This window comes from Malus domestica, chromosome 09 (genome assembly GCF_042453785.1).
Source record: "Malus domestica chromosome 09, GDT2T_hap1".
NCBI classification, from domain to species: Eukaryota; Viridiplantae; Streptophyta; class Magnoliopsida; order Rosales; family Rosaceae; genus Malus; species Malus domestica.
In genome coordinates this window covers 11,016,092-11,032,813 of record NC_091669.1, presented here as the reverse complement: position 1 = coordinate 11,032,813, position 16,722 = coordinate 11,016,092, and positions in this window count along the sequence as shown.

Here is a 16,722-nt window from a genome sequence, read left to right as displayed (position 1 = left end):
CAACCAAAGCCAACTTGTGATACCCTTTAATTATTTGACTCGACAATGACACGATTACCATTTAGACTTTGTAATTCAATTTATGATCAAAGTGATTATTTTAACCTTCATTGTTGGAAGATTTACCAAAGTGCCATTTTGATTTTAAGTTATGGTTTCTGGATACTCATGTGGAACCAAAATTTATAATAAAAAAAATAAAAACAAAATGAAAGGAGAGAGCTAGATGCTCTAGAAAGGAGGGTAAAAAGGTGGAGAAAAAAAAATACAAAAAATGAGAGAAAAGGAAGGGAAGCTGGAGAATTCGGGGCCTTATTTTCCTCTTGGGGGTGCTATTCCATCCTTCTTGGGGGTCAGCCCTCTCTCTCATCTTTAGCTTTCTTTCCTTAGAGCCCTTGATTCTGGCTTCCGAAGCACCAACGAACAGCCCTGGTGCGGTCGGATGAGGGTGCTCTTCAGACAGTGGCGGTCCAAGAAATAATATTAGGGGGGTTAATAAGAATAGTACGGGCAGCGTGTAATTTTTTTTTAACAGAAATAACATGTATATCGTCATTTCATCGAGTCTTGGTAGGTCTGAAGTCATTTGGAAAAGACATACTATACACCTGTTAATGCCTCATTTACGTGGGCAACTAACATGTTCCAAGGCTGCTCCCATGTCAATGCTTAACAAAGAAACACACTTATCTTGAACACACTAACAATGTTTGATATTATTGCATCTCATTAATATGTTTGTCCAAGAATGATGATGTTTTGTTAGTCTCTGAGATCACCATTTCATTTACCTTGCATTTTTGGATAGTTTTTTACTTGGTTCTTTCTTTCTGCCTACCATTGTAATCACAACCAACAAACAAGCCAGAGGTAAATAATATTAGGAGTAGACTATAAAGGAGCAACACCTCTCTAATGCATTTTATCAAGTAGTTGAAAGGCATATATGAAGGGCAACTCCAACCTTTAAAGGGCAACACCCAAGTCATCTATAGACATTCACCGAAGTTCAAAGGGTCAGTACTCAAGTTATCCCTGAATATTCACTTAAGTTCGAGGGGTCAGCTAACTCCTCTGCCCCTTAATGCATCCGCCCCTATCTACAGAGCTAGATTTGAGTTAATTGTAATTAGTGGAGACGTAATTTGGAGATTGAGGATACATTGAAGCAACCAAGGTAAATTCTTGAATCTTTGTGGCTGCTGGAGCTCTAATTCATGTTGCATGTTGGTTGAGTTGTCACTATAACGTATACTTTTATTTAGTTGGAACCTTAAGACAGATATTTGAGCAGATTGAGTTATACTACTTAATAAGATGTATTCATGCAAAAAGTAATTTAATTGAAATTGTGATGGTACAATTTAAAGATATGGTTGGATGTTGATGAAGTCAGTAATAGATCAGGGATTAAGAAAATAATAAATAATTGGTGGAATCCAAATAGTTTGATCCCTACGTAAACAATTTAAACTAAAAGTTAAATACAACCAAAAAATAAAAAGAATTTAATTGGTACTATGCATTTCAATTCACAATTAGTGTGACACAACTACTTCCGGCTGATATTGGCTACCTTTTTATCTGTAAACTTTCATGTTACATAGTCATCAAACTCCAGGATCATGCACTTGGCTTGCACGACTTATCCTTTTATTGCATTATTTGACTTGGGATCCAAGTTAATTGCCTTCTATGTTTGAGAGATTTGAATTGGACACTTGTCATAGTGTCAATTATACAACTTTGTGCTTCTGCATTTTTAGCATTTTGGATTCAAGTCGACAGCCACCACAAAGTTATTGTCTCCTTAGTGGGATGGCCAGAAATGCGGTTGCATATCGCCTACACCTAGGCCCTAATTGAGGCTGGTCATTGCCTATGTCTAGAAGCTATCTTGGTCGATTTTTAGAACATTACCACAAAGTAGTATGTGTTTAGTATTTTGAAGAAATATGTTAAGTGTAGTTACCTACTTAAATGGATAACAATCGTCGTATTATTTATGCGATGTGGGCTTCGCATGCATCGATGGCCGATTAACTTACGCTTTGGTACATCTTATATATGGTGGGTTCATTTTGGCTCATGCAATGCCATCAATCACTTGCACTCATCAGCAACGGGAAACTACGTACATCTGCAGCGTAAACGCCTATTAGGATTTAAGGATTAGGGTTCTGGTACTTAGACTAACTAGTGCAGTTCTAGTTAGAAGTACAATATTATATAACAATTACTTACATGTGGACGTGCATAATTGACATTTGTCTCCCATCATCATTATAATCTATAAAATAATTGATCAAAATTCCATTCCCCTTTCCAGCAAGAAAGGATTTCTGCTTTCTCCGACATGCATGGGATAATAGCATTATATTCCACCAAGTGGGTGGAGTTCATTGTCATCTTTTCAAGTTCCTGAAAAGCTCACTTGGAGGAAAAGGAAAATGAGAAGTTGAGAACTAACGTACACTAATCACAGAGTAGAATAAAATGTAAAACTAAACTTAGTACACTTACTAATCGCATCTTGCATAAAGAGTACATTTGTGTGAAAGTCGCTTATATGAGCCAGTTTTATCTCCATCAAAGCTATTATAATCGTCAATATGATCAACAAACGCAGTACATGTAAATGTTAACTGCTATGATTTAGTTTTTTTTTAGTATGCAACCGTATACTATATAATGCCATTTATGACTAGTTGATTCCTGACTACACATCTCATACATCATATTCATGTCATACTCCGAAGTTTAGTACAACCTTTTCAATTTGTTCTCACTTCCCCCAACTTGTACCCTATTTTATGTCTTTTGAGATGAGGGTTTGAGGGTGGTCCTGTCATCATGGTCAGTTTCCCATTGATGTAATTCACATGCAAATATGAAATAGCAACGCCTCACTACCACCACAACCACCGTCATCATCCCATGACTCCTATTGCCTCCCAATTGTTACATTGTACCGATGGGGTCTATTTGGGCAAATATTTCTCTGGAGAAGGTCTCTAGACCTCAGCACAGCTCCCCAAGGATTGGCACTTTGATGTTTAGTAGTCAGGCTTTTGCTTGTTGGTGTTCTACAAGAAGAGTATAAAGTTAATTTTGAAAGGTGCCTTTGTAGGGCCTTAGGTATAGGCTTTGAGGCTCGCAATCAAAATTAACAAAGTGCTAGGCATGCCACTACTATCGCAATATAGCAGATGCAAAACAAGTGTGTTTTAAGTGATTACTTGCGCCCCCAGTTACTCAAACTTCTTGTTATCAAAGGATTGTCGGAGATGGGTTAAGTCTGCATTAAGTTCTTTTTCTTGCCTTGTAAACAAGGTCTTTTAGTTCATGATCTTGTATGTTCGAATGGAGGGAATCTAGAGCCCTTTAAGTCACTTGTTTGATTCCAAGTTGCTCTGAATGAAAACAAATCTATTAAGTTAACCAGATTCAGATGCAAATGAGACTCTTAAAATAGAAGACAAGCGGAAATGACTTGAATACATGCTAAAGAGTGCATTAAACAACAAATCTACTAATTTAGAGGACAAACAAAGAGACTCAGGCAAGATTTCACCTTGTTTGGCAAGGTTGAACCTCTTGCAGCCACTTCTCTTTGAATTTATAGGGGTTGTACACTAAAAAGGGATGGTGGTAAACAGGTTTACACGAGGGAATCGATACTACAACACTAAGGGAGGTAGCAGAGCTTTTATACTAGACAAAAGATAGCTTTTCTAAGGAAACTATTGCTAAAATGACTAAATCTGGGTTGATTCAGCTTTTTTTATAGGCAGTTTGGCTTGACTGCCCTTAGTTCTACTCTTGCCCAAAAGCTTTTGGGGGGTAGTGAGTCATCATCGTTTTACTTGAAGTGCCACTAAAAAGTGTTTTTTGGCTGATAGTAGGTTAGTCTCCATCACTTGTCACTTCCATTATAGACACGTGGCTTGTGTCTTGGTTTAGAAGTCTTTGAACCGGCACTCAGGCTTCAAGGTTAGGCTTCGGGCAAATGTGACTTGATTTAGTGCCTTTGGGCTTCCCTTCTACTAAGCACAATATTCAAATATTAATCCAAACAGGACCTCCACTAGAAGATCTGGCCATATAAACAGATAACCACAAGAGATGATACATGAACCATTTGAAGCTAGTGGCAAATGGCAGCTTCTCTTATTTACTAATATCTCTCTCAGTCGTCCCCACTGCATATCTTTTTCTTGATGTTGGAAAGGTGGACGAAGACTGATCGGCATCACTAATTGGTCCCATTTCTAGCAAAACTTGCCCAGCCAACTTTCACGAACATCTTTTTTCCCAGCTTCTGTCTTATCCAAGTTGGATCGACATAAAAATTAATATCCAGTAGTCATGTGCGTGGCATTAATCATCAACATCGTTATACCGCACTTCAAAGATTTTAACAACCATGTTTAAATCGTTATGAATTAATTTGTTTTCCCTATCAATCATTGGTGTTCTATACCACCTAATCTTTGATTGATGACAAAATGAAGTTTTTTGTTTGTTACTTAAGATTACTATTTCAATTTGAATAGTTATATGTGTAGACATATATATTTTGTACCTACGATCAATTAATAATTATATAATCACAAAAATTAATGTCATGGAATCCACCACCCTAATAGTATGTCAGTAAGTTTTGTTTATAATGTAGAATAAATGACTGGAAGAATTGAAGAGAAGCCCATGAGACGTAAGCTTGGAAACAACAAAATCCAACATTTGCAAAATTGGGCTCCAAGCTCTAACTTGGGCACCATAATACAATAGAACGGGAAGAAGAATCAGACAAAATGAGACTTTTTTAATGCACATCAAAAATACACATTTAAGTTATACGTCTAAATAAAGGCCGTTAGATCATTTAACCTTAGAGAATCTATCAAATGTATAACTTCAATGTGCACTAGAAAATATTCATTAAGTTACATGACTTGCATTTGCAAACAAAATGTTTGTGTTTGGTTTTTAAAATAGCAAATCTCACATTGGGCCTACATAAGAAGGTGCTCAACTAGCCCATTAACTGCTGGCACAATAACATTGTGTCATTGGTGGAGTCTCTTTAGGTTTTCTTCAAAACTGCAGCCTTAATTTGGTTAAGTGCTTTTATTAATTTATTTTTAAGCAATATTAAATGGTTTCCTTAATCATAGCATTAGTAGTTAAGGGTCTTTTTTTCTCCGAAAAAAGTAGTTAAGGCCTGTTTGGTATCCTACTAAAAAATTTCATCATTTTAAAAAATACTTCTTTTGACCATTTTTAAGAACAATTTTTAATAAGACTCAAAACTTATTTGGTATAAAATTTAAAATTGTTTTTATATTCACATTTTTTTTAAAAAGAAAAAAAATTCACCCATCAATTCATTGGTGGCGCTGACGGAGGTAAGAAAGAGAGGATCTGTCGTGAGAGTAGAGAGAGGAGAGAGAAAGAGGGGAGAGATAGGATATGGTATTAGAGTAGAGAGAGATGAAAGAGAAGAGATCGGGACAGAGGAGGAAGAGAGGAGAGAGAGAGAGTGGAGAGTGTTGAGCTTGAAAACTCTGAAAAACTAAGGGCTATATGGTATCATATTTGAAATTTTTTATTATTTCTCAAAACATTTTTTAACAACATTTCTTGAAAACAATTTTCTTTAAGACTCAAAAACTTGTTTGGTTTGTGATTTAAAATTTTTAAATCTTATGAGAGGGAGAAAGAGGAGAGTGTAGAAAAGAAAGTAAGAGATAATTGAAGGAAAGATAAAGAATGGAGAGGATCAGACGAGATAGATAGGAAGAGGAGTAAGAAAAAGAACCGAGAGAATGAAGAAAATGGATTGGAGGAGAGCCAAAAATGGTAAAAAAAAAAGGAAAGAGAAATAAGAAAAGAGAGATAGATTTGGAGTGAGAGAGGAGGAGGGAGAGAAAAGAAATGAGAATTTAAGTTTAAAAACTTTAAAAAGTCACTTTTTATGTTTTTAAAGAATAGACTATATTTTTTTAGTTAGTATTGAATTTAGTTTTTGAAAATAGTCTTACCAAACAAGTTTTTAAGGCCTAAAACTTGAAAATTATTTTTGAATTTAAAAAGTTGGATTCAAGTAGAGTACCAAATAAACTCTAACTTTTTGTGTTTTTAATATATGCAGTTTTTCAAATTGGTTTTGAGCTCAATTTCTAAAAATAGTTTTACCAAATAAAGATTCTTAGCTTGAAACTCAAAAACTGTTTTTAAGTTAAAAATACAAATTGAATACCAAACATGCCTTCAGTTTCTTTGGTTCTTTGCTTTCGGTGATGGAAATTTGGTCATTGGAAATTTGGCGATGTTACCGTGGAAATCAATGTCTCTAGACTCATTGTTGGAATGGCTAGCCCAGCCAATTGGACTGGGCCTAAGTCCACTTCGAATGCCACATTAAAAGCCTAATAGAGACGTGGAGAGCTCATTCATTTTTCCAACGGTGCATGCCAATTATTTTCATGTGCAAGTAATGATAATTTGAATTGAATAGCTTTTATTCTTATAGTAAAGATGAACTCTGTAGTTTTTAATGAGTTTAAAGACTTAGTTTATGGATGAAATTTTTACTCGGAATTTAATTAAAGGACCAAATCGACAATTTACTCTATTTTATCCATCTTAAATTTTTACCATTCAGCTTTAGCAAGGAGCTTGTATCTTGTAATTTTACCAATCTATAGGTTACACTATTTGAAGATGGCGTTTTACTGCATGGTGAAAACAATCACGCCTATACATTCTCCTCTCCGTAACGACTAACTTTTTGACATACTAACCCTATCAATCTACTACAAAAAGAGGTTAATCCAAAGTTCAAGATTTGATTTTTTTTCTCCTCTCAATATCACTTGTACAAAAATGTTCTCATAGAGAACAGCGACCATGAGATTATGAGGATCATATGTGAAACTGAAACTAAAATCCTCACACAATCTAACGTCGTAAAAAGATTTACCATGAATTGATTTCTTAAATCAAATTTTTACTATAAGTTAAGACAACTCATTTTAGTGCGTGCTAATGCCTTTTGTGAATATTTTTGTTTCCTTAACAAATATGCCAAAAAGAGAAATGCTTGTGTGGGATTCAAACCAATAAGTAATATAATCTTCACAAAATATATTATAACATGTTGTGTATTAACTTATAAACGTAGCCTGATGCTCCAATGGAGTTGGGTGGACCGCGACAAACCGGTCGTGTTACTTTTTGTGATTGTGTAATTTTATAGCGTTAACCTAGTTGATGCAATGTTTAGCATCAACAGTTATCGTGCCCTTTAGATTGTTCTTCCTTTAAAAAGAATCCTATTAACTTTACAAGATAAAGTTTTCTTAGAGGCTTTTTCAACCCTTAACGAATAGGATGCTTACAAAAGAGGTTGCCTTATTATCTGACCCCTTCTCATATCATCTTGCTCCTAGTAGGGCATAGTATACGTACACCGTGCATGCAGGTAACGTGCATGTGGGTCATGACCTTTCAGTTCCACGTTTTTCATATCATCTTGTGAGAACGAAAACTACATTTAAGGGTGTGTGAAGGGCAATGACCTTATCATTTAGGGGTGGACTGTCCATTGCGTTAGGTTAGATGATAAAAACAAGAACGACGAGAGGATATGAAAAACGTGTGGTTAATATGGAACATTAGATTGGTATCCAAAAATAGGTTGGAAACCAAAGCGCATAAGTCATGACTACCACTACGAATCGAAATTGCACAGCCATATAACTCAACACATCTAGTCAGTAGTCACGATGAATTTGTAGACAAATGGGCATATAAGAGAAATAATCAATATTCAACAATCCCACTAATAGTGAATAAGAATCAGATAATAACAACAAAAAGTCCTAACTGGACAAAGTTGAACAAAAGCTAACACATGGGCAAGTGGTAGCGAAGTCCACCAAATAAAGAGTAGAAAAGTTAGAGAAAATGATAAATTTAAAAAGAAGATTTTGGGGGAAGGATTAAAATGAAAGATTACTCAAAGATAAGCCATAGAATACTTAAATATGAGCATAACTTAACTAAGTCACCACATAGGGACTTGTTTTTCATTTCTTTATATTTCTCTATGTTCCTTGGTGTTTGAAAATTGAAGCTCCTTAAGTATGGTTACTCAATATAATCCTGATTTTAAGCAAAACCTAGGGTTAGAGGACCTAACTTTGCTAAACTTTAATTAGCTTAGAAAATGCAGCCTCATATTTCTTGGCTTCAATAGGACTTCTTACTAGCGTTGATTTTATCTATCATATTATAGTTATTGAGAATGAATCAAATCAGATGATTCTATTTCTCAATCTTTCTGACTTACTCCTACGGAATCAAGATCAAAAAAATTAAGGATCATTCACGATTACTAATGAAAGATTCATCAAAAGTTAAAGATTAGTAATCTTTTTTAAAAATCGAATGAATTCAACCTTATAATCTATATTCAGGAACACCAAATAATTTTTCATGAAGAAAAACAACAGAAGAAAAGACTGAGTCACGGGCTCAAAAGCCTGAATAAACTCCATTTGGGGAGAAAGAAAAACAAAACAAACGTCAGGAAATGAAAGGGTGCACGTGTCCCCAAGTCACTGACTTATGTCCCCAAGCCTCTGGCTTGACAAATCCTCAAGTGGAGTGGAAAGTAAGATATTTACGTGACCTTTGGTTTACACCCCCATAGGAAGACAATTTTGCGACAACAATTAAACACGAATTATTTATGTATTTTCAACACGTGGTTGGTCAAGTGCCCCCATGCATAATCCTCATGAATGTGAACGTCCCTTTCCCCTTGACATTTCAACCTCCGCACAGAAATGGCGTTTGAGCCTTTGAGGGCTTTAAAAAAAGGTGGTCGGTGCTGACCGGCCTGAGTAATGAAAGAGCAATATTGAATGGATTAATCTAATTTAATCATTGTTTATTAGTTATGTAAAAGTTTGTGGCTGATAATAATCCTTGTGCAAAGCATTGGTAGGTAGGATCACCAAGAAATCATATGAGTTGAAACATTTGGTACGTAATTAGGTAAGGAAAACCATTTGGCATTTGCTCCAATTCTGCAAAATTAGGTTGCTAGTAATTAAAACTACATTGAAAAGATCTAACCCTTTGTATGTTACTCCTTTGGGCTTTTGATTTTTTGTTTTTTTTTGTTTTTTGTTTTGGTTTTTTAATCCTCAAAAGGAAGGGGTGTATGTTTCAAATTCAAAAGTATTATTTTATTATTGGATTATGAATTGTCGATCTCTTCTAATTTTTCTTATTAACCAAAGGATTTTTTGTTTTAATGAAAATCTAACTAAAAGGAGTCACTTAGTACTACGGTTTAATGGTATTATTCTTCATTTGTAAGTGAGAGGTCTTAGATTCAATTATCGCCAAAGACGAATTTGAACAATATAATTGGTAGTCCAGGCTTAGCCTACCCATCACCTTCTTAGTATAAATAATATAGTTTGTTTTAAAAAAAAAAAATCTGACCAGAAGTTATGGGATTATGAGCAATGTACATATGCTAAACAGTTAAGATAACTTATTGATATTGTGAAAATTTTAGTAATTGATATAGATAGCCCTAATAAAAAAAACTATACGAAATGTCCCTAATATATATAATAAGCAAAGGGAAGTGTTATTGACATTCTAAAAATCTTATTCTGCACTTCTCATAAGTGTATTTTTCTTTCTTAATATAGAAAGTTTGGAATGTAGAATGAGATTTTTGGAGTGTTAATAGCAATTCCCTAAACGAAAAATATATTAGAAAAATGACTACATGATAAGAATTTTAGAAAAGTAGTTAACATGGCTCTTCCCTTAATAAATAGTTTAGATATGGACAGATGATACGCGGGTCATATGTCTAGTTTCAATAAAAGAAATTTAGCTAGTACTGTTAGAAATGCTCCACGTATTTTAGCTAGTACTGTTTGAGCTAGGCTCATGTATAACTCCTCTTGTCGATTGCCCTCCGGCCATCTCTTAAATCTCCACCTGTTCGGTAAATTCTATTAAATCTTGATGAAAAATGCTAAAGATATCATATTTTGAGTTCATATATTATAGACAACATGTGACATTGATTTAGGACTTAGGGTTTAGAATTACTTCCATCAACCTACGTCACACTGCATAAGCATTTGTCATGCCTAATCACCCTCCATTAGCAACTTGGTTTCTCTTCGATTATTGCTATCTTGCTTTCTTTATTTTCTTTGACTATATATAGTTATATAAATTTAGTGTTTTCCACCCTATAAATATATTTAATTGTTGGGATTGATAATTGGCTGCAAGTCCTCAATCACTAGTTGTAGTTTTACGTGGAAAGAGACTCCTTGTACGTAGAACATGAGAAATGCTAAGAAGACTCTCAAAGTGATATTTTCTGATACGTCACAACTTAACGTTAATTTTCATCATAACATTATAAAATATTATATCAAAGACATGAGGTAAAATAGAGTTCATGAAAAATCATTTTTGAAAAAGTCTCCTCAATATTTATCTGTAGAATATTGATGTAATCCTGTAGAAAGAGTCATCTCCGTTTCATCAGTAGTTAAATGAATATCATATATTTTTTACCACTTAAAAACGATGATGAACTTGCCGGGTGGTAGGATAGTTGGATTTGGGGCTCCTTTTGTTTCTGAAAAGGCACTCATGTGATGCCGACTGCTGAGGCAGAGAAAATTTACTAAAAAGGGAGGCCAACACCTATCGGTTTCAGTTACGTTTCATTTTCTCTATGGTTAGACTTAGGGAGTGGTCCAACTTGGTGGTTTTCATAATAATAATATAAGCGGGGCCTATAATTATAGAGTTGTCACTCATGATACATAAGACGGTTTGGCGATCAAATACTTTTTATTTTTTTAGGATAAAAAACTGTTTACTACTTTCATGTTTCGTGGTTTTCAACATTTAGTACATCAAGTTTTTTTCGTCTCAGATTCATACCTAAAGTGTAAATTTTGGGACAGTCTCATACATCCGTTAGTCAAAATGTTAATTTTCCTGTTAATTGTGACGTGGCGCCCATGTGAACAATGACTGGGTGCTACGTGTCATCCACGTTTTTTTTTTCTTTCTTCTTCATCCGACTGCAACTTTTTTTTTTCTTCATTCTTCTTCTTCCTTCCTCCTTCCTTCCCCTTCTTCCCCTTCTTCCTTCTTCTTCTTCTTCTTCTTCCTCATTCCTTCTTCTTCTTCTTCTTCTTCTTCTTCTTCTTCTTCTTCTTCTTCCTCCGAATCTGCCCAGATTCTTGTTTTTTTTTTCATTTTTCTTCTTCTTCCTTCTTCTTCCTTCTTCTTCCTTCTTCTTCCTCCGACTACAACTTTTTTTTTTCTTCCTCCTTCTTCTCCTTCTGCCTTCCTCTTTCTTCCTTCTTCTTCCTTCCCGCTTCTTCCTTCCCCTTCTTCTCCTTCTTCCATCCCATTCTTCCTTCTTCTTCTTCTTCCTCCAAATCTGGGGAAGATGAAGGATTTTTTTTTTTTTTTTGAGGAAGATGAAGAAGGAAGAAGAAGGAAGAAGGAGAAGGAGGAAGAAAAAAGAAAAAAAAAGTTGCAGTCAGAGGAAGAAGAAGAAGAAGAAGGAAGAAGAAGGAGGAAGAAGGAGGAAGAGAAGAAATAAAAAAAAAGAAAAAAAATTGAATCTGGGCAGATTCGGAAGATTCGGAGGAAGAAGAAGAAGAAGAAGGAGAAGAAGGAGGAGAAGAAGAAGCAAAAAAAACTTCCCCAGATTCGGAGCAGGAAGAAGAAGAAGAAGGAAGAAGGAGAAGAAGGGGAAGGAAGAGGGAGGAAGGAAGAAGGAGAAGAAGGGGAAGAATGAGGAAGAAGAAGAAGAAGGAGGAAGAAGAAGAAGGGGAAGAAGGAGGAAGAAGAAAAAAAAAAGTTGCAGTCGGAGGAAGAAGGAGAGGAAGAATGAGGAAGAAGAAGAAAGAAGAAAAAAAAAATTGAATTTGGGCAGATTCGGAGGAAGAAGAAAAAGAAGAAGAAGAAGAAGAAGAAAAACTTCCCCAGATTCGGAGGAAGAAGGAGAAGGAGAAGGAGAAGGAAGAAGAAGGAAGAAGGAAGAAGGGGAAGAAGGAGGAAGGAAGAAGAAGGAGGAAGAAAAAAAAAAGTTGCAGTCGAAGGAAGAAGAAAGAAGAAAAAAAAAACGTGGATGACACGTGGCATCCAGTCATTGTCCACATGGGCGCCAGGTCACAATTAACGGCAGATTTAACAGTTTGACTAACGGATGTATGAGACTGTCCCAAAATTTACACTTTAGGTATGAATCTGAGATGAAAAAAACTTGATGTACTAAATGTTGAAAACCACGAAACATAAGTAAACAGTCTTTTACCCTTTTTTTAAATAAAGATTTGACTCCTCAAGGGTTAGGAGGAACTTTAAGATACATCGTGATCAATTTATAGAATTTTGTATTTATAATTGAGATCGTTCATATCATAAATTATTGGGTAAACTGTCATATGACCTCTTGAACTATTACTCCAATTGAAATTAACACATGGACTATTTTTTTGGTAATGAACCCTTTGAATTATTTGAAATCAGTCAATTGACCCCTTATTAGTATATTTCATCCACTATTTCGTCAAATTCAAAGGAAAATTAGTATTTCCTTCATTAATTCTTACTTGTCAACTATAACCACCAATAAAATTATAACATGTGAAAACAAAATAATGTGTTGGTTTTTATTTTCATTTTTAATATTTTCTCATTATGCTATATGTTTTTGGATAATTTTGTGTCCATGTGTCAAAATTTTATTGGTGGTTATAGCTGACAAGTAACAATTAATCATGAAAGGACTAATTTGCCCTTGAATTTGACGGAATTGATTTCGCATTCTAATGATAAGGGATTAATTGACTGATTTTACATAGTTTAGGGGGTTAATTTATCAAAAAAAAAAGTTTAGGAGCTCAATTTCAACTGGGATTATAGTTTAGGGGTCAAACGAAAATTTACCCTAAATTAATATATAAATATCATATTTGTAAAAATCAATTAAACTAAGATTTTTGTCATCGAACTGTATGGAAACAGATAGACGGATTCAATAAAAGCATTACGAATGGTCTATCTATTTGTTACAATTATTGACGAAATGATCTTAGTTTTAATGCATATTCTTTTTATAGTAATTTATAATATGAACGATCTCGATCATAAAATGAATGAAATATTATCGATGCATATATATTTTGGAATTTTAATTACCTTTGATGCATCGTTTTTTAAGAACCTTTGTAAGAGGCCCATCCTCACAAAAAATCTTGGCTCCGCCACTGGATGAGGCTTGAGATGACCACATTTATTTTTATATAAATATCACCAAATAGGAAGAGGAGTGTAATGTCAATACCACGAGTGTATTTGTCTACAAACATGTTATATTGTAGAAATTTTACATGCAACATATTTTTACATTTCGTGCCTATTGTATCTATTCGGGAATTCCCACAAGTTTACACTTCTCGGTCTGTGGAAGATTTGTCCTTGTGTGTACAAGTTTCGAATATACTTCTTCAAATGAGCCAAACTACCTCTCAAAGTTCAAGTTGTTTCGATGATGCGAGTGTGACAAAATGATAAAGATTCAATTGAGAAGGAAAATCATTTGATTAGCCCTTTAGGGTGCGTTTGTTGCACCGGACTATCTCGGACTGGACTAGTTTCAGGGACTAAGTTAGACTAGACTAAGTTGGATTGATTTAGTGATGCGTTTGATGTAGTGTCGGACTAAAAAACATGATAACTAATAATTATAATATTATATTATATAATACACATCTAATAATATTTTATTATTCATTCAATAATATTTTATTACTAAATCAAGTTTTTTCCTTTTTATTTCCAAAGTACACGCACCACCTCTCTCTCTAGAGAGTTCTTCCCTTTTCTTCCTCTTTAATTTTGTCCCCGTCACTTCCTTTCTCCATCTTTTTCCTGCAACACAAAATCCTTCAAATCATTCTTCTTGCAAATCGTCCCCATGCTACTATCCTCTCCCTCTCTATCTCTCCATATCTCTTTGTCCCAAAGCTACTCTCTCCCCTTCTCTATCCATTATTTCCGAAATTTTCTGGGGAAAAGGAAAAAAAATTGGAAATTTTCTGGGAATTTTCAAGAATAAGGAAGAATTTTGCTATTGGGATTGTTGTTTATCATCATTTTGCATATATGTTTTTGAATTTTGGTGTTGAGATTTAGGCTGTGGGTGGGGCTGGGTTTCAGATCTGGACATGGGTTGGCAAACAAAGTCGCCCAGAAGCATTTTTGCAGATTTGCAGTTCATAAGCCTTGCTGCATGCGATCGTTCTACGCAAGTTTGGAGACGGGATTAGCAATCCCATGGTTTTTGGGGGCTTTGCTAAGACTGGCTAGGCCCTGTTTTAGTCGGGGCGAGTGAGAGCTAATCTCATTAACTCTAAGCCCCATGGGGAACAAACATGGGACTGGACTAAGCCTTAGTCCAGTCCAGTCCAGTGAACTATAGTGAAGGAAAACAAACACCCCCTTATAATACTACCCATGTTTTCTTATTATTCAATATTAACCCAACTCCTATCATTCTCTTAAAAGATGTGCGCAAACAATTAATTTGACACGTAAATATAACTTTATTTACAGCTCAATGTGTTTTGACAAAGCCCACAAAAGTGGTACATTAATACGAATCTAGGTCCTCGCCGGATTCTCTTTGTGAGGATCCTAGAAATTCGTGAATCATATCCGTTCATTGTACATCGTGCGATCAGAAATCATTTTAATTATTTTTATTTAAAATTGAATACAAATAATACCTGACAAAAACTGACCGCATGATGTACGATGAACGGACACGATTTATAGATTTCAAGATTCTCACCAAAAGGATCTGGAGAGGATCCTGTTGGCATTAATACATCTCTTAAATATGGATTTACTGTTTACCCAAGTTGGTTGTAGTTGTGTGTTTTATGATTTATCATCTACCCTTAAGTTTGAATCTCATTTTTTATATTTTTGATAAATTACATAAATTATATCCATCGTAGCACAATTCACTGGACCGAGTTCTACGTGAAATATGTTTGTTAACTTTTTTCTTATGAAGGAATACTAATGAAAATGACTTCAAAAATTTGAATCTTAACCAAAAGTATCTTAATAACTTTGTTTAATAGTTATGACAAAACTCAAATTAAACAGCTCAATAAAACTGGCCCAATAAGACTCATTTTTCTCTCCCTCCCTCTCTCATTTTCCACCCATCGCCACCCTCTCTCTTTATTTCTCTCTCTCATTTCTCCTCTCATCCACCTCTCTATCTTCTCTCTCCCCTCTCTCCTCCCAGCCACCTCTCATCAACTTTCCGTCAATTTCATTAGAACTTCCGTTAAAATGAGTAACGTGCTACACACGTGAGGTTGAATCAAAAAACAAATATGGAAAAGCAAATGAGAAAATTTGTAGTAATGGTCCCTCAACTTTAACCCAATTGGAGAAATGATCCCTCAACTTTAACATAATTGGAGTAATGGTACCTAAACTTTAACTCAGTTGTAGTAACGGTCATTTCAACACGGCTCATTTTGATGGAATTCTGATGGAGTAGACAAAAATGACCATATTTGCACGTTTTTGATAAGTTAAGAGACCAATTATCATGAATTTTTAGTTGAAGAATTATTGCTCCAATTGAATTAAAGTTGAATGACTATTTCTACAATTTTCTCACAAAATAAATAAAAAAGGAAAGGGATAGAGGAAGGAGTGACATTAAAGAGAAGAGAGATATGATATTGATGTGTGAAAAAGAAGAGAGATGATGTTTGTAACGAGTGAAAGAAACGAGAGAGATGATGGTGATGGGTGAAGAGAGGGAGAGGAAAAGATAAAGAAGAGAGAGAGAGAGAGAGAGAGAAAAGTAGAGATGTGCGAGATTTGCCTGTTAACCTATTTTATGTTTTTTACTTAGGCTTATTATATTAACACCCCACAAATTATTGAATAAACCCACACATACTTAATACACCCCACATTTTTTTTTCACTTAAAAATTATCTTAATACACCCCACATACTTTCCCATAATACCCCCACACCCCGCATTCTCAATATACACCTTATATTTTGTACATACACCCCACGTTTTCTATACACCTCACATTTCTCAAATCTTATAACACTCATTTTTAATTTTCAAGGACTGAATCTAACCATTTGAACGTTTAGTTTGTAGAAATATTTCGAATCATCTAGACGTTTAGTTTGTCGAATGTTTTGAAATCGTCTTAGCATAGTTTGCATTGACAGATGTTTACCATCGTTAAGTAGGATAACATCAGTAATGGCTTCATTGCTGGATTTTTAAGAACATGATCATCTTTAATTACCATACTTTTCGTACAACGAGCTCTCTATGGGAAGAATTTTGTAGCCGATGTAGTTTAAATCAAGCTTTCTTGCAGGTTCCCCAAATTATGCCTCAGCTGCCCAACTAGTTCCAAGAGGAATCACTTGGATCAACATAGAGCCAGGTCTCATGAACAGAAAATATGTCATTGTAGCACCTTGAACCCCTATCACGACATCACTCAAATTAAGAACCCAATAAATCTTTGCCAACTTGGTGCTCGAATTAGGTCTAAGAACTTCAACTTCAAACCCA